The sequence below is a fragment of the Eretmochelys imbricata genome, chromosome 2, assembly GCF_965152235.1.
Source record: "Eretmochelys imbricata isolate rEreImb1 chromosome 2, rEreImb1.hap1, whole genome shotgun sequence".
Lineage (NCBI taxonomy): Eukaryota > Metazoa > Chordata > Testudines > Cheloniidae > Eretmochelys > Eretmochelys imbricata.
This window is the reverse complement of record NC_135573.1, coordinates 252,500,079-252,525,147: the sequence shown is the minus strand read 5'-3', so window position 1 is coordinate 252,525,147 and position 25,069 is coordinate 252,500,079.

Genomic DNA, 25,069 nt, shown 5'->3' with positions numbered 1-25,069 from the left:
ACTGCTAAAGGTTAAAACATTAAACTTCTGCTTGTCATTGGGCAGACTATTCATAAAAGCACTGGCTAGTTGTTGTTTGTTTTTAAATTACCAGCTCTTGTGGAAGCTCGTAGATCAGTTTTCCAATCCTGTCTGAATGTATCAAGTCAATAGGTATAAGAGGATAGCAGCATAAGGCACAAATATCCATCATCTAATATGAATAAATCTAGGGTCAGTCCTTTCAGGAGTGAACAAAAGGATCAGAACTTGTTGGTGCCTTGTGCTTTCAAAAAGGCAAACTTTAGTAGCACGCACCAGACTTGGTGTGAAATTTTTTGAGATCAGAGTTAGGCTTTGTCTACACTTCCTGCCTTTTAGCAACACAGCTGTGCTGCTAAAAAGCACACAGTGTAGCTGCTGTTTGTCAGCAGGAGAGAGCGCTCCTGCAGACAACGCGCTGTTCACTCTGGTGCTTTTTGTCGGTAAAACTTTTGTCGTTTCGGGGTGTTTTTGTTTTTTTTTAACACCTCTGAACAACAAAAGTTTTGCAGACAAAGTTCCAGTATAGACAAAGCCTTAGTGGGTGATGCTTTTGAACCACCTTCTTTCTCTCTCCTTCCTGATGTGTGCCTCTTTCCCGTTGTTTTCTTGTTCTGGTCTGACTTGGGGACTGAGTGTCTGATCTCCCGCCTCCTTTGCACAGCTGCAGCTTTAATTCACTGACTGTGTTTAGGCAAACCAGGTAGGACTTGTTGATAAGCGCATTTTTTGCAACGGTCATGCATTAGTACAAACCCCCAGAGTAGAAGTGCTGGCGCAGCTTACCCTGTTTTTTAGAGTAAGCCACACTGCTGCAAATCACCTTTTAGTCTGGTGTCCCACATCTACACTAGGGATTTGCATTGGTGCAGTCACGTTGGTGCAAAAATCCACATTATAGACAAGCCCCAATTAACCTGTCATATGTTTACCTATTTGTAAAATGGGCAGCCTAGCACTTACCTATCTCACAGGGGTGTTGTGAGGCTTAATTAATTGAGGCTTATGAAGTGTACGGAGATCTTGGATGAAAGACATTATATAAATGCTAATAACTCTTTGCCCCACTCCACTGTTGCTTTTTTTTCTTTATTAGAATCAACTTGTCAGCTGCAGAGAAACTAGCACTGTGCTCTTCCACAAAAGCAACTTTGCCCACATTTCTTATTGTGGAGTGAAATTTATATTAATCAGAAGTGGCTCTCACATAGCCTTGGAAATTAGACTAAAGGCCCACAATCGCTAGTCAATTTAACTCTCAGCATGCACCACAGGTGAAGTGTATTCATAAAGGAGCAAAGTTTTGCCAGCTGCTGGCAACATTTGTGTAGCGGAAGTTAGTTGCTGAGGAAGAAATTAGTCCATGTGTATTTAAAGATTGATCTCTGATGAGGGGAGGGGCTACTTTTCTGGTCAGTCCTGGTCATATGGTATAATAGAAGCATCTCGATACTTATATGGACCCATTACCGTAGTGTCTCAGCATCCTTGTTAAGGGTTCAGAGTTTCCTGCTGCTACAATATGGCTGAGATTTTTCCAAAGCTCTTGATGGGATTTGGATGTCCTGTTCCAATATATTTTAATTATACCCAGGCAACTTCGACGATGTCAGCCTGAATGTTGTGCCTTCAGAATGACCATTATTTTCTCTAAAACCTTTTCCATAAAAAACCTTTTGCCTTTGTTAGAATATATTCGTTTATGCTGGTCTTTTGTGAGGTTTTAGAATAAGGAAATGGCAGGGAGGTTTGTTCATTTCAAGTTAAGGCTAAAGATGCCAGATTGATAGCCCTGAAAACCCCAAGTACATCCGCACAGCTGGGATAGCATGAGTAGGTAAATTGAATTGTCAATGTACTGCCCAGTCCAAGAGCATCAGCTCTGTTTCAGGGGATATTGCTTACAAGGTACTTCATTTGTTTCAAGCCTGTTCAGTGCTTGGCCATTCTGCTGAGATTGTCAGTAAACCATCTGAAAGGTGATGTGGAAACCTGTCCACAAGAACTGCACTGAGACCCATTTCACATATGCCACCAGTGATGGTTTTGAAATATGGTCCTGGTTGACCATGACTGAAACACTGATCTCAAGGGGCAAAGCAAATCTCCTAAGTCCTGACAGTCCCCACTAAGCATCTAATCCAGCTCCTGTTGACATCGATGGGTATTTTCCCATTGATTTCATAGTCATAAAATTTCAGTGGAAGCAGAATCGGAACCTAAGGCCCTGATTTAGCAAGGTAGCTTATGTGCATCCTTCGCTTTAAGCATGGCAGTAGTCCCACTGACTAAGTGCTTTGAATCAGGGACAAAGTGCTTAGGCTTTTCCATGACACTTATGTGGCTGCCGGAGAAACTCTAATGACAATCTCTCTTCATAACTCAAAAAGTTTCTTTTTTTTCCTTAAAAGTTTGTATCCATCTGGACAGTTCAGTATTTTTGCTGATTTGGCTCCTAAGTTCCTTAGAGTCTGCCTTGCAGAAAGCAACGTACTGATTGCAGTTTTATTGCAGGAAGCAGGAGGATTGGGCTGTAACTTTTTTTTTTAATTAAAGTTGTTTATTACTTATTTAGTAAGGATACTTTTAAGCTGATCCTGTGGAAATAATGACTCAAAGGGTTCACTGGGGAATCACTGCACGATTCCACAAAGATCTCAGAGTTAGTTTGAAATCATCTATCAGATATGGTAAATAAGATTTGGCATTTTTGTAAGGTCCCTTTTAAAAAAGTTATATATTTTTAAAGATTAATACCCCTAAATTAATGATTTTAACATCTACCTAGACACTTACAATTTATAATTGCAAGAATGACTGGTTTTGCACTCTTGATTTTTCCACTGTCATTGGGCTGACAGAAGAACTGACGTTTTAGGTAGACTGCTACCTGAAGGCTGCAAAATTCTGTGAGGCAATGTGAGTAATAATTTTATAACTTCCGTTGATGCCTCGGACAAGAATGAACCATCTGTGGGGTTTCTGCAAATACGGGGTATGCTCTCAAGAATGCACAGCTGAAACTCATGATGAATATATATTATTTACCCATGAGATCCGGCATTCTTTTTTTCTGATGGTAGGTAACATTATTTTTGAATTTACTGACAAATAGAAAAATTAGTAAATTAAAATAAATTCACTGTAAGAACAAACCCCCACTAAAAACACAACAAAGAAACCTTCTGTGGTGTTTAAAGAAAAAGAAAAATGCTTCCTTTTAACAATCACAGCTCGACTCTTCTGCTGCTAATTTGCAATGGGTTTGCATAGCTATAAAGAAGCACATCTATTTCATAAGGATTCTTTTACTTACTGAAAAGTTATGTTTGTAATAAAATGTAAACTGCACTTTTGCACAATTTAGGCACAGTTTTCCTCATCTAGGGCCTGATCCAAAACCCACTGAGTTTAATGCAAAGACCCTCCTTGACTTCAATGGGCTTTGGATCAGGCCCTCTGTCTCCTCCTATCCTGCCAGCGTTCGTGCATGTGAGTAACTTTACATATGAGAATAATACAAAAGTGTAGCTGGGTTCAAAAAAGAACTAAATGAGTTCAGGGATGGGTCCATCAATGGCTATTAGCCAACATGGTCAAGGATGCAAACCCATGTTCTGGATGTCCCTAAGCCTCAGACTGCCAGAAGCTGGGAGGGCGAGACTGGGTGGATCAATCCATCTGCTCTGTACTGAACGCTCCCCTTGATGCTATGATACTGGCCACTGTCCAACGCAGGATATTGGGCTAGATGGATCATTGGTCTGACCTAGTGTGGCAATTATGTTCTTAAGTGCTATTGAACTCATTGAGGTGACTTGTGTGAGTAAAGTTACTCGCCTAGGTTAGTGTCTGCAGGAGCAGCCCATTAGTATGTTTCACCGTTATGTCGAGTAAACTGATGCAAGTTTCATTTTATATCCTTCAAGTCTTGCCTCTGTGGCAAAGATGACTTCCCTTTAACTACTTGATCCTGTATTTTAATACAGGACTGTTTAAACTAACTGTCCTGTCATTTGTAGTTGAGACACTCGTTGGTTGTCAGTAACAACACTTCCATGGTGCAGTTGATAGTATGATACCCTGTGCGCACAATCACTTCACAAATGCATTTTTCTCCATTATAAATTAGGTTCTAATAGGTTAGCCGTGAACATTTATTATGGCTTTAAGCAATGCATTTCAATTGTCTTTAAAACATTTTGATAAAGAGATCTGAAGAGCAATGTCTGAACAATTGGTGTGAGGATTTTAGTATTACAGCTACTTTCTTCTGTAGGCCCAATATTCAATGGAAAACACATGAAACATATCTGCCTTTGATTATTAAAGTTTAAAAACATCCATGGACTGAAATGAAGTTGAATCAGTATGCGTACTAGTGTTTGAATATTGTGGATTTTCTAATTGTGCTGATCAGAATCTCAGTACGGGCCCAACTGATCAGATTAAAGACCATTTTGATCAGACATTCAACTGGACAAAGAGCGGTACAAATAAAGAAATGAGGAATATTTTTTTAGCCTGATCTACAATTTTAGCGTGATCTACAATTTAAATTACATACTTAAAATAAAAAAAATCTTTAGGAGTCACAAGTGACTTGTGATTTTGGGCTGCCTCAATTTTTGAATACTGAATTTGCAATACTTAAAAGAGGGTGTGTTTTCAGGGGAAGATGCTCAGCACTTCTGGAAAATCAGGCTCCTTCAAGGTGTGACAAGATGGCCCAAAAATTGCTAGTCACCTATGAAAATCTTGGCTTATGGAGTAGAGTTATTTTACCTCTGTATTTGACACTAGTGCGATCACTGCTGGAATACTCTGTCCAGGTCTGGTGGTCACAATTCAAGAAGGATGTTGATAAGTTGGAGAGGGTTCAGAAAGGAGCCATGAAAATGATTAAAGGACTAGAAAACATCGTTAGACTTAAAGAGCTTAGTCTATTTAGCTTGACAAAGAGGAAGTTAAGAGGTAACTTGAGTACAGTCTCAAGTATCTTCATGGGGATCAAATATTTGATAATGAGTTCTTCAGTCTATCAGAGAAAGTATAACAAGTAGATAAACTCAGACTGGAAATAAGTTGTTAAATGTTTAACAGTGAGACGAATCAACCATTGGAACAATTTACCAAGGTTTATGGTGGATTCTCCATCACTGACTCTTTTTTAAATCAAGATTGGATGTTTTTCTAAAAGATCTTCTCTAGGAATTATTTTGGGGAAATTGTTTGGCCTGTGTCATACAGGAGGTCAGACTAGATGATCACAATGGTCCCTTCCAGGTTAGGAATCTATGAATCTATACAAATCTTCTACTCCCATCCCTCATACAAACGTGCTAATATATTTTTAAGTCACTGAAAAAGGACTGGGTGACCAGTCCCAGGATAACAAGCTATTTGTTCCTTTTCATACGCTTGTACTTTTTGGTGCTGTTAGTATAAGTTTTTGTTATACTTTTTAAAAGAAAACAAACAAATGAAATTTGCTGGATGGATGTAAAAAAAGGCCATAAACTTTGAAAGGTCTCTACCAGGCATTTTTCATGTCGCTCTTGTTTCTCTCCATAATTTCTACTATAACACATTATGGGAAGCTTGCAAGTACATCTAATATCCTGTGGTCTCCTCTTTTTGGCATGCAGCGATTGTTTGCATGTATGTAGAATTAGAAGAGCATGGGCTTTTCACAATGCCTTTTAGATCCGGGGAGTGCTACAAAGTACTGTAGAATAGGGTTGCCAGTTTTGGTTGGATGTATTCCTGGAGATTTAATCACATGACATAATCTTTAATTAAAGATGAATCTTTAATTCCTGGAAACTCCAGGCCAATCCTGGAGGGTTGACAACCCTACTGAGGAAGAACCTGGGAGTGCAGGGACTGTGTGGGATGGGCCAGTATACACACAGCCACACTTCTGGAGCTCCGTTCGCCAGCCACATGATAGCAGTCCTCTGCACTGATCAATGGGAATGGTTCCAGCTGAGGTGGGAGCAGAGGGCTCTTGTGGACATTTTTGAAAAGGGGGAAATCCTGCCTTTTCCTCTCTGGGTGTAGAGTTCCCCCTGGAAGCAGAACTGGTGTGATTCCAGTGCTGGAGCGTGTGTGTGTGTGTGATATTAAATGGGGTATAGAAAGGATACAGTCCCCCCCCCCTCCACAGAATGTGAAAATTGGCTTTGCAGGGGTGTCTATGCACAGTATATGGGGTGGGGGTGGAGCTGCCAGATCTGCTCCTTGATGGATCCTATTCAGTCAGATACTGTAGTGAGTACCTGGATGGATGAATCTTCCACTTAAGGGGGTACTTCAGCATGGTGGTAACAGCCCATCCAAAGCAGCTTCCCTGCCACTTCACGAAGTTGGGGGAACATTCCTTGGCCTTCATCCACCCGCAGCTGATCTATCCAGAGCACAGATCTCAATAGTGTTGTGGGAAGTAGCATTGGAATTCAAGCAATGATTGACGTGTTTGGAATTCATCTGATCTAATCCCTATGCAGTGTGACGAGACTAATTTCAGTCATGAAAGTATCCCCAATAGAAGGGTTGACCAGAATACAGTTTCATGGGTGCTTTGCCACTGGCTGTATAGTAATGGGAACAGAGTTAGGCCAATGGAGTGTGCTTTTTGGAATTGCGTGCCTGTAGGTTTACTTCAAATGGCTTCCCCGCAAAGGCCTCTCTTTCTTGTCCTGCTCACAGTTTGATTATTCTGTATGTCAATGTTCATCTCTACATACTGGTCCAAATTCACCCTGTGTCACTAATATATATGCCCATTCAAATCCATAGTATGATACCATTGCCTCCAGTGGGGTTGCACCAGGGATGAGTTTGGCCCATTGACCCTTATATCCTGTCAGAAAAACTGACATCTTTTCCTCTGTCTTGTAACAGAAGCTATCCACTCCCCAAAACTCAGTCTTTCCCAACACGGTCAGCACCTACCACAGCCTAATTAAATTCTGCCATTGACAAGAGACTACATGGACCTGATTTAGCCAAGCAAATCCTCTTAATTAAAAACTCGTAGAACTTGAACACAAAAGCATACTTACCTTCTCCAACAATCTTTAAGGGATTACCAGGCTCCCTACCTGTAATTGTAGACTTGACCCCACTCCACTTAATACCCCCCCACCACAGTTTCATTAGAGAAGGCAGGATGGGAAGGGAGCAGCGTTATCCATCCTCTGCTAAAGCAAGAAAGACAGAGCTCCCTTTCTCTCCCTGGCTTGTTTAGGCAGTGCTCTCACAGAGCCCCCCTTATCGGCGTCTGTTTCAGGCTGTTCTGTTCATTCCCTCTGGGGCACCTGGCGTTGGCCACTGTCAGAAGACAGGATACTGGACTAGATGGACCTTTGGTCTCACCCAGTATGGCCGTTCTTATGAGAGGGGAAACTTGGCCTCAGTGTCTGCAATCAGAGGGCTGGAAGTGTCTTTTCTAGAAAGCAAAAAAGATGGTATGGTATTGGTGTCTGGCTGGCTTCTAGTGGAATAGCTCATCATGGACTCACTGGAATTTGGGTGTGTGTATCTGGGCAAAACACTCAGGGAGCTGAGCCCCTTTGAAGTGTCTGTTTAGGGTTCAGAGTAGCAGCCGTGTTAGTCTGTATTCACAAAAAGAAAAGGAATACTTGTGGTACCTTAGAGACTAACCAATTTATTTGAGCATAAGCTTTTGTGAGCTACAGCTCACTTCATTCCACTGAATGCATCTGATGAAGTGAGCTGTAGCTCACGAAAGCTATGCTCAAATAAATTGGTTAGTCTCTAAGATGCCACAAGCCCTCCTTTTCTATTTAGGGTTGTTCTATTATCTAGCCCATGCACCAAGGATGAGATCAGTGTTCAGGTGGCTGACTGTTGTTGTTATTTTGGTTCTTTGGTTGAGCCCTGAACATTAGAGGTGAAATCCTATAAGAGAGGGCTTTCTTTGATTTTTTTTTTTTTTCCAGTAAAACTCTGCCTTAATTTGTAGGGACTTGGAACCACAGCCACCTGCATGTTGTTTATTTAAAAACATCTTCAAAAAAGGCTAAAATGAGGAAAATCTGCATGCAAGAAAGAATTCCGTGCACACGTGAACAGTGCTCCTGAACTTGAGTTCTGAAGCTAGAATTCTGGCACCAAATAGTTATGAGCTGTGGAGTAGCTGTGGGATGGAAAAGCATTCTGGGGATTAGCATGCAAATAAGGACACAAGTGTAGCACTTCGTTTTCAAATTTCCGTATTCAGTACTTCTACAGCAAGTGTCTCTAAACTGGAGCAGAGTTTACCCACAAGGCAGATTTACAGGAGTACTTCTTGTATACCTGTTTAACACTGTCGGGGCTCATCACTCTAATACAGTGACCAGTCCTGTATGCTGCTATTTCACAGCTATTTAATGTCAGAGCACTGGGGATAAAGTGTGAGGTGTACCCCAAAGCTCATGGTGCAGCGCGTGAATATATAGTTTTAAAATTTTTTTGTTGAATTTAGTGCTGGTTAAAGGTACCAACTTAGTAGGTCTAGCAATTAAAAGTCTTCTGTTCTGCCACAGTGCAGGCACATTATGGACATTGCAAGCTTGCAGACATTGCCTTATTGGTGTGTCTCTAGCCTGACCTGGAGGGACCAGAAGTGGACGTTCTTGATGACCATCCATGCTTGGCCTGCACTAAGAGGGCATTTGGTAATATGGACACTTGTCCACTAGGAATTGGAATGAGAGCACAAACCTGCACTGCGCTTAGTGCAGTAAGGCCCAGTCTGGAGTGGGGCCTTTGGATACCACAGCAATACAAAATGGATAGTAACCCCCCAACCAGCTGCTTCCTGTGTTAGTGTTTTGAGAAATCAGGGAGAGGGGCAATGGTGAAATAATCATAAGCCACTAATGAATTTAATTACATCTGAGCGACAAGTAGAGTGTAACAAGTAAAAACTTGTGAAGATCAGACAAAATATTACAATGATGCTGAATTTTAAGGCCTTTTCTTGAGGCTCTTTAAATACAAAAACTAAACTTGAAAGGATATGTAGCCCAATGTAAATGTAACTAGTGACAATTCCCTAAACTAGGGAGAAGAATTAACAATTAAGATATTACAAGGGGGTAGATATGGCTAAGAATAAAGAGATTAAATCCAGTAAAGGATATAATTTAGGATGAATGTCAGGAAAGGTTCCTAGTAGACTAACACATTTGGTCTGACAGATCCAAAGGACAGAACCCCTGCTGTGCTGGGACAGGATGAGGGGACATATACCTGATCTGTGGTCTAGTCGTGTGGTGCAATTTGGGGAAAGGTGTGGCAGTGACGGCTACTCCTTCCCCTGAGCAATCCTATAAAGATCCTGACCCTTTGCCAGGGTCCTGTAGTTACTCCAACCCGAGCTCTCTCCTCTGATCTGCCTACCCTGTCACCATGGATAAGACTTCTTTAGTCCACATAGCCCTTCTCCGCTCCATAACTAGGACTCAATTTCGGAACTGTCAGGAGGGATCTCTGTTTGCCTATGCAGCTCGCTCAGTCTTTCTCCAGTTGTCAATCAGCCGTTGGTCCCCACCAGCTAAAGGGATGTTAGTGAAGCACAGCGCACGTCTAGGGCCTACCTTAGCAATACCCTCGAGGGACTGGTTGCTATGTGCCCCTCAGTTGTGGTTGGTGGGTTGAGCGGAGGCACTTCACAGATACGTCTGATGGTTCTCCTGGCCCCGTGAGATGTATGGAGCTGGAGAGCCCAGTAAACCAGCATAACACCAATGGTGTTGGAGACAGTTTTACTCTCAGCCCCATAAAGTGCACTTTGCTGGTACACCATGTTGAACAATTAATGTAAGGCTGTGACAAAATACTACATCTAATTAATTATTGTTTATTATTTGTATTGTGGTAGCACCTAGAGACCTGGTCACAGACCAGACCCCATTGTGCTAGGCACTATGCAAACACAGAACAAAATAATGGTCCCTGCCCCAAAGAGGTTACAATCTAAGTAATTTAAAAAACTAATTACAGACAGGAGTTAGTCACCAGCACAACTGAAGGGCATAAAATACAATTTTGAAAAAGTCATTAACAATGAGACAGGAAGTCACCATTTTAAAGGCTGGTTAGACTGGAGAAAATTGAGGTCCCACTAAAAATCTGACAGTTTCAAAGTTGTTTTAAGGTAAATTTTATTTTTGCAATATTTTCAGTTAATTTAATAGTCCACTAAATGTTCTGTGGAGCTGGTTAATATTTGTTGAACAAAAAGATTTTTCATTGAAAAAGGACCTTTTCCAGAAAGGAATTTTTTTTGAGAAAAAAAATTGGCTTTATTTCTTTTTCCATTTTTTTGGCAAATGTTATAAAAAATGTTTTTGTCAGAATTTTCCGTTTACTAAAATATATCCACACCTTAATATCTTAGTTTAGGTTTAGTAAATGAAAAATTCTGATAACCATTTTGATAACATTTTATATAAAACTTTAGAGAAAAAAATTTTGCAAAAAAATGGGTTCATTACAAACACTTCCAGACAAACAAGCCTCTGACTGCCAAATGCTGGGACTGGATGACACTTACACTTGATAATTGCCGTGTTCTGGTCATTCCCTTTGTAGCATCTGTGATTAGCCACTGTCGGAAACGGATTACTGGGCAAGATGGACCATTGGTCTGGCCCAGTATGGTCATTCTTATGTTAACATCAACATTTGAAAAATAGGTTTTCATTTTTCAATGAGCAGATTGATTAGCTTAACTAAGATTTTGTGAACATACAACTTTGTAAAAAATAGATTTTACCTTAAAACAGCTTTACAGTTGTCTACTTTTCACTGAGTTTTTTCTTGAGAACTTAATATTTTTCATTTCTAATGTATCTCCATGGAGTTTGATGACCTGCTGAAATAAAGTGCTGTAGCACTAACGGTGAATGGCAAAGCAAAGTGCTCTTTTTTTGCTTCTCGATTAGGAATAAGACAACCTTAAAGGCTTTGTTTCCACTGGGGAAATTAAACATTTTTGACTGGTTCATCTATATTGGGTGCACTGGTATTGATGGGCCACTGGCTGCTGGCACTGTTTTAAAATTTTTGTCCAGTAACCCTGCTGAGAGCAGATTTACAGTACACAGCTGTGACGGCCCATCTGTGCTAACCGTGATGGGAAATCCCAAGTGTAGATGGAGCTGAAGGTATTTTTTTAAATGTTGTTTTCTTTTCTTTTTGTTTTTTATATAAGGAATATCAGATCTTGATTTTCCTTTTTGGGTTGGAGAGCTTTTCTTACTGCTCAGGTAATCATGTGGTATGTTGGGATGGTGCCAAATTATTATGAATTGCTGAGACTGTTATGAATGAATGTGGTAAGCGTGAGTTCGGTATTGCTTGGTATTCCTGAATTTGCAAGAGGATTCTGGGAGCAGGATTCTCTTAGCATTAGATACATGATGTGGAAAATTACTAGAAATGCTGAAACTGCATTTGAATGGTTAATATAGGCTCGATCTGCATATATGTTTCAACATCGAACTTTGGGGGAACCAGCTCGCCAAAGTAAAGAAGACGTAAAATCATGTGATTGGTGGGCTTGGTAGAGGCTGACCTCTGAATGGCATCATGCTAAGAGCTTAAGTGAATGATTGATGAGAGGGTAAGTGTTGACTGAGCTTTGGTCTGTGTCTGCTTTGCAGTCCCTTCTAAAATATTAATTAGAGAAAACCAGTAATGAATGCCCACAGGGCATATTTCTGGGACATGTGACTCCTTTGAGAACAAAAAGGTATAAATGCTAAGCAAAGTAAATTAGTTAGTTCCCCAGTTAACATCTGAAGAGGTTCAAGACTGTGAGACAGAAGTCCTCGGGGTAACCTAAACCCTGCTTCGGGGGACACTTGACAGACGAAGTACCTGAGAGGAGAAAGAAGAGAAGAAAAGTCTCCATCTAGAACTGATAGCTATACCTGCTTTGTTTGCTAAACAGGGTACTTGTGTAAGGCCAACATAATTACTGAGGGTTTATGCTTAGGGAATTGAGGCTTATTAAGGAGTGTGTGTTATGTAACCTTTACTGCTTGTGTGATTCTTTCTCAAATAAATTACTATGCATTAAGCATATTGTTTTTCAAATTTTCACTGGTACTGGTAACTATCTGCCCAGCTGTGGGCCGTTAAAGATCCATTTCAATATGGTGCTGTAATCTAGTTCCTCCAAAGATCTTGCAGAGGTCTCTAGCCAAATGGGGGAAATCAGGACAACCTGGTATTTCTCACGTAATAAACAGATGAGAAGAAAATTGAAACAAGCAGCACTATATATGAGGACATCTGTAATGAACTGGCAAATACCAGTATGATTTTGTCGGACTACAGTGCATGCCTGTGTGTTTTTATGATGGGTTACTTGTTATGGAGTTGGATCAAAAGGGATTGTGAGGGGAACCAAGCAGGAAAGATGGAAAAAATGGCCTAAATAAGGAGTACTCCAACAAACGCTGAAACAGAAGAGCCGGGGTATAGCTGGGAAAAGGTGACACTTCCTCCACCCCAGCCCTGGTGACGTTGCTGTTTTGCCACACCTGAGAAGAGAGAGAACAAAGGAAATGCTAAACCATTGCAGGACACCTGGACCTAGCAAAGAGAGCGGAGCTGGGTGAGCTAAGAGGACATATCTACACAGCAGCTGGAAGCGTACTTCCCAGCATGGGCAGACAGACCCACTCTAGCTCTGTTCAAGGTAGTGCATTAAAAATAACAGTATGGCCGCAGCAGCACAAGTAGTGAGTGGCTCAGGCTAACCACCCAAATACGCACCCAGGGGATTAGGCAGGTTTGGGCTTGGGTGGGTAGCTCAAGCTATCACCTGTGCCGCTGCAGTCACACTGCTATTTTTAGCACTGTAGCTCCAGCAGAGCTAGCATGTGTCTGTCTGCTCCTGCTGGGAAGCATGCTCCCATCTGCTGTGCAGACATACCTAGAGAGGCTGCCCAGGGTGTCAGTGAGGCCTGACAGGCTGGCAAGGAAACGCACAGAGACAGAGCCTGCTGTGAGAAGGACAGTCTGTTTCTCTCAGCTAGAGATGGGCTGAGGGGCACTTACAAAAGCTGGCAAGGAAAGATTAAGGCATAAGACAGACCTATGCATATATGCCTTTTATTGTTTTTACCCTTTGCTCCATGTGCTTTGTACCTATGGGGGAAGGAATACATGCAGCTTCATCTGGAAGACACAATCTTTGAGTCGCTTTAATCAAAATCACTGGTCGTAGGTTCTTGGAAGGAAAGGGCTGACAGGTGCCAAACACAGTTGGGCCTGTTGTATTAACATAAGTAGGAAATGAGGGCTGAAGCCCAGAGACCCAGTCCTAGAGTGGTTGGATCATGTGATTCTCCCAGGGCGAGGTGCAGGAAGCCAAGCCTGTCCCTGAAGGGGTGCACTTGAAAGGGTCGGAAAGGGGTATAAGGTGCAGTTCGCCGGGTAACTGTGACCGCGTCTTTATGTAATAAAATACAGATGCTGTAGAGGGGTGACTGACCATTCCTTTCTATGTTTTCATTGAGCTAGAATCTCAAAACTTCGTACCCTCATTCATGATAAGCTGCACAGTCTTGGGGAAGGAACGTACATCTGAATTTTGGCCTTTCCAGAAGAGGTCAGTAGACTTTTAGTGGATTTCAATTGTTCAGGTATCTTATTGCATTAGTCTTGGGATGGTCCTTTCTTATGGGATGCTAGTTACAGGTTCGAAACAGCACATTCCTAAGTATATTTTTATCACCATAGGTCATCAGTCTAACAGTTTAAAAATTATGAGTTTCTTGTATGCGGAGGTCAGTTTGGGTCTGAGGGTGCCAGTACGGAAAAATGAAGATCCTGGAGGTCACCATTTATATTTATCAGGTTTTAGCCAAGGAAATAATTTCATAATGATAGTACTTTTCTATTATAGTATTTTTCATTCCTAATTATATTTATCCAAGCAATTGGATCTTTATCGCAATTATTTTGGTGAGGAAACTGAGGCACAGAAGTGCGATGACTTGCTCAAGGACACAAAACAGATCAGTGGCAGAGCTGGTACTGGAATCCAGGTCTCCTGGCTCCCAGTCCAGTGTATGATCCATTGGACTGCACTTTGTGGCCCTGATTTTTTTTCAAAGACTTATTCACATTCTTAAAGTTAAGAATGTGAATAGTGTCAAATGAGTACAGTGGGACTACTTGTGCTTAAAGTTAAGCATACACCAAGTCTTCAGGATTAAGGTCACTACAGGCAGTGACCCAAACAGGTGCATCCACCAGTAGTATGAATTGTCAACTGGAATATCCTCAATGAGCTGTAAAGAGTACAAACAGAAGCAGCTGTAATGGAATGCACCCCTATATTCACGCCATTGTAATAATCTTTGTACAAAATATGCCTTGTAAGGTATTGTTTGAAAACTAATAACTCCCTGGTCAATAATATCATGATGACATATGTATAGCAACATTATATGTAAAGTTATGAATTCCCCCTGAATGATGATGGTGGCACATGTTCAACCCACATAGCCTTGATCAGGCTGGTCTGATACCAAGCAGGTCTTAAACAAAGGAATGTGCATTTACCTCAATTTACATATACATAGTAAACAAGGTCCTTGAAACAGCAAGAGGGAGACAAGGCAAATCTTCATGTTAGCAAACAAGAGCATGAAGCCTCTTTCCCAACAGGACTCCTTATCTCTTCCTCACAGCAGGAATGAACTGTAACAAGGGGTAACCCTCAGGAAAATGCATTTCAAAGGGGAGTGAACTATAGAAGAGCATGGCAAAACCCCAAGTTCTCTCCCTGTCCGTCTCTCTTTTCTACCTAAGAAGTCAAAAGAACAGTCTATTGACTTGGGGAGCAGATCCTGATCGGAAATTTGGTCAGCCCTGTATCTGGAAGCATGTGGTAAGAACTTCACCTTGAATCTGTCTAGTTTAAGTTTGAAAGCATTTTATCTTTGTTTCTCTTGTAACCATTTTTTACCCTAGTGCCTTATACTTGTGCTCACTTAGACGCTATATCTTTGTAGTTAAATAGTCTTGTTTTATTCTTTAATTACAATTAATTCCGTGTTGTGCATTGTTTGGGTATCTTCATTTAAGGTAGCAGATTGTTGTATGTTGATCCCCTGAGAGGGACAATGAACCTAATATACCTGGACTGTCTAGGAGAGGACTGGATGGTGCAAAACACGCATTTTGGGGGGAAAACCTGGGACTGGGAGTATGTTATGGTCACCCTGCAAGTAGTAACCAAGGCTCCTGGAAGCCAATGTGTGGCTGGTATGTGCTAATAGGCTGCTGGGGTCAGAGTTGCTGGACCAGGGCTGTGGCTATACACAGACACTCAGGGTGTGACCTGTATGCTGTTTGTGAGGAGCCCAGGTTGGGAGCTATAGACGCCAAGCATTGTGAGGCACCCCAAATTGTAGGGTAAGTGGTCATAGAACACTTCACTGGTCTGGACTGCACCCTGGAATATCATAGCAGCTTCTGGGTGTGGCTTCAGAATTCACAATTAATCTGTCAGCCTCATAACAGTCAAGTGTCTCAGTGAATGGAGAGAATGAAATAGTGACAAATATTTCTGAAAACTCTCTTGAAGATTCATATGTCTGCATGTAATACAAAAAAATAGGAAATATAATACAGACATTTAATAAGTGTTTCATTTTGTGCAGTGATTAGTTTACAGTGCCTTAGTTTCCCTTCAAGTAACTGTGAGCACTGACCCAAGGACCATTGAAATCAGTCATCTTGTGTAGGAAAAGTATGAAAGTACAGTATGATCTGTAGATCTACTGAATATTCCTAGGTCAGTGATGGATTCACTTACTTTTTCCAGTCAGGAGAAATACATCTGAACTTATTAAAGCCCAAATGTGGGGCAAAAATGTAGAATGAGGGACACACAAAACATACTCATTCAAGAAACTCAACTGTGTAGGATATATTCATTTAGTATTAATAATGCTTTTCTGTAAACCACAATTTCATGATTCTTTATTTCTGAAATGTTCAACAGGTAAAGTAAGAGGGATGCCAAATGTGAGAGCAGCGCATGCAACTTGGGCCTGCCATGGAACTTGCTTGAATATGAGTAATTTTACCAGGTGTCCCATATTCAGCATAGGGAAATATGGTCACCCTAGTAAGTGGTGTAAGCTATACCAGCAAAAGCACTCTTGAGCCAGTATAAGCTGCACCTGTGCTAAGGGGAGTTTACCAGTTAACATTTCTAGTATAGACAAGGCCTAAACCAAGGGACGGTTGATAGGTAAGTCAGGAGTCTTTCCCTCCATAGTTGGTGAATACGGCAATGCAGTGGAAGTAGCACGTGGTACAAGGACTTTTACTTTGTCTGGCGATCTGAGGCCTGGCCTACATCTAAAACTTTGGTTGACCTAGTTATGTTGCTCCGGGGGTGTCAAAAATTCACACCTCTGAGAGGTGGAGTTAAGCTGACCTAAGCCTTGATTCTTGTGGATCTGGCTACTACCTCTCAAGGGAGTGGGTTTTCTACAGCAACAGAAAAACCCCTTCGGTTGCTGTAGTGTCCAAGCTGCACTGGTAGTGTCGATATAACCACCTAAGAACTTGTTTACACATGACCAGCAGAGCTGTAGTGGTGTAATTGTTCTACTGTAGCTATGCCAGTCAATTTTCCAGTGTAGACAAGCGCTAAGAGTAACTTGCGTTGAAGCGTAGCTACAGCATAATAAGTTAGATGAGATTCAGTGTGAAAACTAATCAGAACACCACGGTCAGTAATGTAAAAGGTACAGCTACCTCTTAGCACCTCTGAAGTCACACTCTATACCACTCCAGGCGTGCATGAGTAATCACTGTGTGAATTACCGAGAGCAGAGCATCATTTGAAACCATTTGTTGAAAATCAGTTCTCAGGTCGGTGTTCCAGTTAAGCAAGGGCCTCATTTAAACTACATGCCAATTAATGGGATTCTACTGCACAGCCTTATACAGAGAAAGAGGTACCCTAACAAGCGGTGTATTTATCTCCAGTAGCCTCAGTTTGCCACTAAAAACAAAACACACATACCTCAGCAATTCTTTGTTCATATCCTACTGTTATAATATTTCTACCTTTACTGATTCTGTTGTGTGTTGCAGTGGGTTTGACCCTTCTGTAGGGGTATTCTGTTCTCATGGCTGAATCAAGCACCCTGTTATTATATTGTGCTAAATCTTTTGTTCCAGATCTGTCAGTTCATTAGAAAGTGATTTTGAGAGATGCCGAAGGAGGGGTTTCATAATATTGGTTCTGTGTATTAAGGTGCATAGCCTTCTATAATAAAGAGTAGCAAACAAAAGGAAGAAATCCTAAAGTAGGTTTGTTCACTGAAATCAAGTAAATTGCTGAGATACATTCCAATGAAACAATCCATACATGCTACCAGTTAACAGCACCAGACCTAGAAGACCTACAGAGACATGAGGGTGTTCTGAGCATAAGACTAGGAGGCAAGTAATTGTAGATTTGAATCCCAGCTCTGATAGTGACACCTTCTGTAGTTTTTTAGGGCAAGTCACTTAGGAACAAAGCAGGATATTGCCCTTAATCTCTATGCCTCATTTTCCCTCTGAGCATTATAGGGATAAAAAGAGTTACTAGGCAGGTCTGTATTAGTATTAATTATTGCTGCAAGAATTCACATCAGTGAAGAGATTAAAATACATATAGACATCGGGCCATATGTGGTTGTGGTATAAGGAGACTCAGTTCTTAGGGAGGGAATATTCCTTACTATTTTGTCTACACAGTGCCTAGCACAATGCAAACCTGATCACGGTTGGAACCAATAATAATAATTGTGCCCATTTATGTGGAGATTAATTTAGCCTTACACATTGTAAAGTTGTTTTATGTCTATGCCAGCCAGCACAACTGATAGACCTGGTGGTTTGGGGACTTTCTATTGAAATTGTAGGTGCCTTAATAATGAGGAAACCTAGCACTTCACATCTTCCAAGCACATGAGAAACATTAAGTAACGTGAGCTTGCTCTCTCTCTTCTTATTGCAACCCAGGGACAAGTTAATACAATTTTGATAATATTATGAGTAAAATGTTACACACCTATTAAAAGCAGCTGATTAGATACCTAAGCATACAAAATATGGAATGATTAGATACCTAACAGAAGCTGCTTTTGCTTTGTTGTGGATAGCATATGATCTAGAACAGATGTTGAATTTTACTTACCAGATGTTTTCATGTTGTTATGTGTTTTACTTTTGAATATGTCATCACTTCCAGATCAGAAAGGACTGTATTTACAGTACTAAAATATATACATCAAGGGTAAATAACTTTACTATGGTAAATGGGATCCCTTTTCAAAGGGATACTGAGAAGGAAACAAACATTTTGTTAGGAAGATCTTACAGCATCACCTGTATGTAAGATGTTACTCATTAAACATTTCGTTTATTCTCACCAAATTCAAATGTGTGATTCCCACAGGCTATAGCTTTAAACTGCTACCAGCTGATCAATCTTTGAATAACTGATGTAACTTCAGAGGCGTGTAACTGAATACACTAAAGACTTTTGTCCATTACATTTTACTCTGAAAGTCTGCTTATGCAAAATCTGCCCTGATCACCTCAGAATGTAAGCATCAAGCTAAATTGGGAAGCATTCCCTGTATACTATACATTGGACAAGAAATACAGAGCAAGTTGCTGTCTAGTGCAGGGCTCTCATTTTCTATCAGAAGATAGTAGTGAGCTATACAGCCTAATATTCCAAATATTCAAATTACATAGAAGTTTTCTTGAATTACAAGTATTTTCTCATATTAATCTGAAAGCAAGAACACTTGTGTTATTAACCATTGCACACTGGTACTACCTATTTCTCGGAATCTTGGCATATTAGACAATACTTCTGAGAATGATGCTAAATGTGATGAGGAACTTGTCGTCTCCAGTGGTGAGTTGGGTATCAAGATATGTGGTCTTCTCCTTAGTTAGATGCTAGTTCAGTTATTTGTACTGTGGTAACACTTAGTAGCCCCAGTCATGAATCTGGACCTGCTGAATCCTAGGCGCTGTACAAAAACAATGTCTGGTGTGTCCTCTGTTTCATACTGGCTCTCATTTTGTCCAAGGCAAGTGATAACATCTTCAAGGGAAGTTTCTCTGGGATTCCAAACTCATCACATGACTAATTTTCATCTAAGAGAAAAATTTTACCATTTTGAAACATGAAATAGTCCATTCTCCCAAGAATCAGACTCTAATATAAAAATAAAAGTCAAATAACACCAGGATGTCAGGCTTTGGAACCCTGCATGGGGATGCAGAGCTATTCTGGTGACTCATCCAGGCAACCAGACCAAAGGGATCTCATTAGCTTCTACACAGTATCATTAAAAATTCTGGGGGCCTGATTCACATCTGTGTGAGATTAAACTCAGGCCCTGTGTGTGTGGCTGTGGAAAGAGACAAAGTGAGCAGTATAAAGAAGAACAGAAAGAAGCCTTGCAGCCAAGAGTCCTGGTGATAGCCAGCCCAGGAGGATCTCCCCTGTGGAGGGGATCCTTAAGTGGCAGAGAGCCACTGTAGGAAGGAAAGCCTATGCCATCATCATTCACATGGCTGGCATAGAGGACAAGGCCATGACTACCTGGCAATGCTTTGCTGCCACAAGAGTCCCTTGGCAAAGTGCATACCCATCATAAGAGTACATGAATCTAAGATTTTTAACGATGTACAGAAAAAAATGAAATGTGTGATGGAGATTTTACATGCCCCATTTCTTGATGCCCATTATAAAGGGGAAATCTGAGCCCATGACACTTACATATTGATTACTGAATAAATTAACAAAATCTGCATTGTCTTATAATTGGGCTAAACCAATTCTACCAGGGAAGTTTGCATTATAAAAGCCAAACATCAAACAAATACCAACAATTGCAAATGAAGATGAGCAGGGACCACAGAAATTCCAACAGAAGCGTACAAATAAGGTGTTTGTCTGCTCATAAAGGGCTTATAATATGAATTTTCCACGGACTTCAATGAAAGCAGCCCCAGACTCAGAGGGAAACGTTGTCAAAAGATCTTGTTTAATCTATCTAGATGTTTCTTGTGAGCCCATTGTGACACTGGCAGACCAGGTGCTAACTCATGCCAAGGTACATAGGCTCTGTGGTTAGATGTTCGGCTGCGTGTGTGTGTGCTGCCTGAGCTCTGCGCAGACAGCCGACACCGCAGAGCTCGAGCAAACCGTCCAATGACCACTGGATCTCTCTTCCTACTACATTCCCCCACTTTTTGTCTTTTTATAGTGAGGGTCTCTTTGCTGCTTGGTCCTTGGGAGAACAAGATTTCTAAGCATAAGCAAATGATCCCCAACCAGCTTAGCCTGGGTTAGCCCTAAAGGACATATAGAGCTTGCATATTACAGGAGCTTCTATCACCTTTTGGAACCTAAGACTATAACTCATTTGTGTGTGTATGTTTACCTGCTTTAACCTTGTAAATAACTCTTATTTCCTTTTCTTAGTTAATAAATCTTAGATGGTTTATTATAGGATTGGCTACAGTGTTGTCTTTGGTGTGAGATCTGAGGTACAGTTGACCTGGGGTAAGTGACTTGTCCTTTGGGATTGGGAGAACCTGAATATTATTGTGATTTTTAGTGTAAGGGACCATCTTTCACAAAGGAAAGCTTGCTTGGGTGCCAAGATAGATCGGAGTACCCACAGGGGCTGTCTGTGACTCCATGGTTAGGTTGTTATAGTGCCTGAGGATACTTGGTGAAATCTGTAAGTATAGAACTCACAAGAAGTTTGGGATTTGTGCCCTGCTTCTTAAAGCCGTCCCTGAGGTTATACTTTTTAGCCACCCCAGACAGCTTGACACCCATCACCATAGTGTTTGGGCGTCTAATCTAGCATATAACATACTCTCTCACTAGTGCCATGAAGTTGAACAAATTTATTCATGACAAGTTAATGTGGCTGTGAAAGTGCTTACTCTGAGTAAGCAATTTCCAACAATTTCCATCCCACCATCAACTTCAGCCTGGACCAGTCCACACAAGAGATCCACTTCCTGGACACTACGGTGCTAATAAGCGATGGTCACATAAACACCACCCTATACCAGAAACCTACTGACCGCTATGCCTACCTACATGCCTCCAGCTTTCATCCAGACCACACCACACAATCCATTGTCTACAGCCAAGTTCTATGATACAACCGCATTTGCTCCAACCCCTCAGACACAGACAAACACGTACAAGATCTCTATCAAGCATTCTTACAACTACAATACCCACCTGCTGAAGTGAAGAAACAGATTGACAGAGCCAGAAGAGTTCCCAGAAGTTACCTACTACAGGACAGGCCAACAAAGAAAATAACAGAACGCCACTAGCCGTCACCTTCAGCCCCCAACTAAAACCTCTCCAACGCTTCATCAAGGATCTACAACCTATCCTGAAGGACGAACCATCATTCTCACAGCTCTTGGGAGATAGGTCAGTCCTTGCTTACAGACAGCCCCCCAACCTGAAGCAAATACCACCAGCAACCACACACCACACCACACAACAAACACACTAACGCAGGAACCTATCCTTGCAACAAAGCCCGTTGCCAACTGTGTCCACATATCTATTCAGGGGACACCATCATAGGGCCTAATCACATCAGCCACACTATCAGAGGCTTGTTCACCTGCACATCTACCAATGTGATATATGCCATCATGTGCCAGCAGTGCCCCTCTGCCATGTACATTGGCAAAACTGGACAGTCTCTACGTAAAAGAATAAATGGACACAAATCAGACGTCAAGAATTATAACATTCAAAAACCAGTCGGAGAACACTTCAATCTCTTTGGTCACTCGATTACACACCTAAAAGTGTCAATTCTTCAACAAAAAACTTCAAAAACAGACTCCAACAAGAGACTGCTGAATTGGAATTAATGTGCAAACTGGATTCAATTAACTTAGGCTTGAATAAAGACTGGGAGTGGATGGGTCATTACACAAAGTAAAACTATTTCCCCATGTTTATTCCCCCGCCCCGCCCCGCTGTTCCTCAGACGTTCTTGTCAACTGCTGGAAATGGCCCACCTTGACTATCACTACAAAAGGTTTCCTCTCCCCCCTCCCCCACTCTCCTGCTGGTAATAGCTCATCTTAAGTGATCACTCTCCTTACAGTGTGTATGGTAACACCCATTGTTTCATGTTCTCTGTGTATATAAATCTCCCCACTGTATTTTCCACTGAATGCATCCGATGAAGTGAGCTGTAGCTCACGAAAGCTTAAGTTCAAATAAATTTGTTAGTCTCTAAGGTGCCACAAGTCCTCTTTTTCTTTTTGTGGATATAGACTAACACAGCTGCTACTCTGAAACCAGTTACCCTGAGTGCTCATTCAACGACTTGTGCCCTGTTATAAACCACAGACACCTGGTCATTGAAAACATTTTTAACGCATTTGGGCAGTAAATGCCCTCATTCATTCATAACTATAAAAACGTCCTGTTAATACTGTTTTGGGTACTTATCAGATATGAGGGATTCTCCAAAGTTTGGGTTCATTTTGGGTGAGCATTCTTGATACTTACCAGGCCTGGCTAAATCTGTTTCTTTAAAGATTCTAAAACTGATTTATCTTGCGCACAATATGTTGCTGCTGGGATTTTGCATGTTACACACTTTGCAAAAGGCTCAGGAACTTTTTTACTCTGTACTGCGGCATATGTATATGATTGAGACACTTTCTCAGGGCACCCAGAACTATGAACAACCTTCTTACCCCTTTGCCTTAGCAAAAGAGAGATTTGTGGAGCTAAACTGGATGACCGCTCTTTGTCACCCTAGTCTGTTAGCCTTTACTTTGCCTTGCAGATAACACTTGGTGCACCCTAGTTCCTGGGCCTCCTGGAAGAGCATTCCCTAGGTGTATCCAGCTCCTATCACTGGGCACTCACGAAATTACCAAATTCACTATCTCCAAAAAGACAGTGTAAACACCAGCTTGTCTGATTAAACTGAGTTCATTCTTTGCTTCATATTAAAGCACTGAGAGCTACTTACGATAAAACAAAAGTTTATTAACAAAGGTAGAGATAAAAGAAAAGGAGTACTAGTGGCACCTTAGAGACTAACCAATTTATTTGAGCATAAGCTTTCGTGAGCTACAGCTCACTTCATCAGATGCATTCAGTGGAAAATACAGTGAGGAGTGATGTAAGTGATACTGAGTAAGTGTAATGGGAACAGAGTTGATTACAAATAAAACAAAAGCATAATCTGACTAAGCATAACTTTAGCAAGCTACTATACAATCTCTTTGGCTAAAGCAGTTTTCTCACCCTCTTAAGTCCTTTTGCAGAGTTTGCTGATTTTCAGTCAAACCAGGTTCCAGATCTTTCACGAATCATTCCCCTCTGCCAGGAGTGTTCCTCGGTGAAATGGAAAACAACATACATTTTATTTCTCCTTAAATCTCCTCCAAACTCATTGTTATGGCCCGTGAGGCTAGACAACTCCCATTCTGGTTTTAGTTTCCAGTGTCATCCAAGGCTAATTTCACATTGTCTCTCCTCCCCACTTCCCCCCAGGTCAACCTGACTTTTCCTGTTGACTTATATGCAAATACAGCTTCCTTTGTGTTTGGTTTTCTAATGCTTAATTTACATTAGAGGCAGGGAGATAACTGGTTTCAGAGTAGCAGCCGTGTTAGTCTGTATCTGCAAAAAGAAAAGGAGGACTTGTGGCCATAAGTACTCCTTTCTTTTTAGGAAGATAACTGCCTTCCTTCACGTCTGGAGGAGAACCTGTTTCTCCCTGTGTCTGGTTTCAGACTTTTAAAGCATGATATCAGTAAGTATCCATAATTCCTTATACAGTGTTAATTCAAATGTTTCACAAAGATATTAGTAACCCTAGTGTCACTGGTTTTCATTTGATATATTTCAAGAGTCTTCTTGGCTGAACACCATGATGGTGACAAGTTAGGTGTAGTGAGTTTGCCAGACCTGGCAAGAGTTGCTGATACAGAGTAATGAACCACCAGTGGGCCTCTGTGTCTCAGTGATCTACCCTGCTCCCACTTAAGGTCCATGCAAAAACTCTCAACAGTGCAGGTTCAGGCCCTGTATGTGGTTGCATTAGAGTCCAATCCTGCCATCTTTACTCAGTCGAAAACTCTCATTTACTTGAATATCTGTTTGCCTGAAAAAAAGATTTGAGACCTAATTTTGTAACCCTTACCTGGTGGAGAATGAAATCCTGGCTCCATTGAAGTCAATGGCAAAATTGCTCTTGATTACAATGGGGTCAGGCATTCACCTGCTGAATAATACAATACCTTTATTCTGGGATCAGTTTCACAGGTTTCAGGGATCACTCAAGGAGTAAGGTAGATTGCAAGTATAGTTAGGCTCTGAATAAGGACTTCAGAATTGAGTCCACTGTATAATTTCTCAGTGTGATGCAATAGCCACCCAGGATGTGCTGTAGTAGCACAGAGCATTTCACAAACAAGCAAAGCTTGATTTTGGTTTGGTCTGATTTGGTTAGCCTTGATCAGCCTTATCTAGGCATAACTAGACAAACTGAATATTCCCAGCTTTGTTCTGTCTTTAACAGCATTCATTTTTAGAAAGTGTGAAGGCTTTCTTTTTATTGCACTAACTGTACTAAAAATGTGTCTTTAATATCAGTTCACCTTTTTTGGGTGATCTGTTTTAGAGACATTACATTCTTGTAGGACAAGGTGTCTGTAGTGGGTTTGTGCCTTGGGAAGTGTCAGAGAGAAAATGTGGTTTTTGTTTTTTCTAATTTTGTAGTGCTTTGGGGAAGTACAAAAAGGCATTAAAGACAAGAACAGCTTTAGAGAGACAGGCCGATGTGCAAGCGTCACCAACAGCAGAGGCAAATAAAGGACAGCAAGACAATATTGCTTTAGACAGTCACTATTGACAAGTGATGATGCTTTCAATTTGTTTTATTTACATTATTAAACA